This window comes from Mastomys coucha, unplaced genomic scaffold (genome assembly GCF_008632895.1).
Source record: "Mastomys coucha isolate ucsf_1 unplaced genomic scaffold, UCSF_Mcou_1 pScaffold1, whole genome shotgun sequence".
Classification (NCBI taxonomy): Eukaryota; Metazoa; Chordata; class Mammalia; order Rodentia; family Muridae; genus Mastomys; species Mastomys coucha.
The window spans coordinates 80,185,394-80,185,715 of record NW_022196891.1 but is presented as its reverse complement, the minus strand read 5'-3'; the positions used below and the strand labels follow the sequence as shown (position 1 = coordinate 80,185,715).

Sequence of the window (322 nt, the reverse complement as noted above, 5' to 3'; positions counted from 1 at the left end):
AGCGCACACTGACGGCCCAGCGCACACTGACGGCCCAGCGCACACTGACGGCTCAGCGCACACTGACGGCTCAGCGCACACTGACGGCTCAGCCTGCTGCTCCTCTTCAGGGTACCCAGTGTACTAATCTGCCTTTAAGAAGGGGGAGAAAATAGTGCCTCATTTAGCAGTAAATTTAGGAGAACATCCTGGATTAGAAGATAATTTGAAAGCTGGGAGGTGGTGGTGCACACCTTTAATTCCAGCACATGGGGGGCAGAGGCAGGCAGATTTCTGAGTTTGAGGTCAGCCTGGTCTACAGAGTGAGTTCCAGGACAGCCAG

General features: G+C 54.3%; 1 protein-coding gene across 3 annotated transcripts in view; it reads left to right on the top strand.

The window, feature by feature from the left end:
• Nucleotides 1-322, top strand: part of Disp1 (dispatched RND transporter family member 1) — a 164,411-nt gene that overhangs the window by 19,006 nt on the left and 145,083 nt on the right. Inside the window, exon 1 of one of the 3 annotated variants that reach the window (XM_031337430.1) lies at nucleotides 8-111. The exons of the other annotated variants lie outside the window; for them this stretch is intronic. The gene's annotated coding sequence lies outside the window, so the exon portion shown is untranslated. Of the gene's footprint in view, nucleotides 1-7; nucleotides 112-322 lie in introns of those variants that run through there. 3 annotated transcript variants of the gene reach the window in all.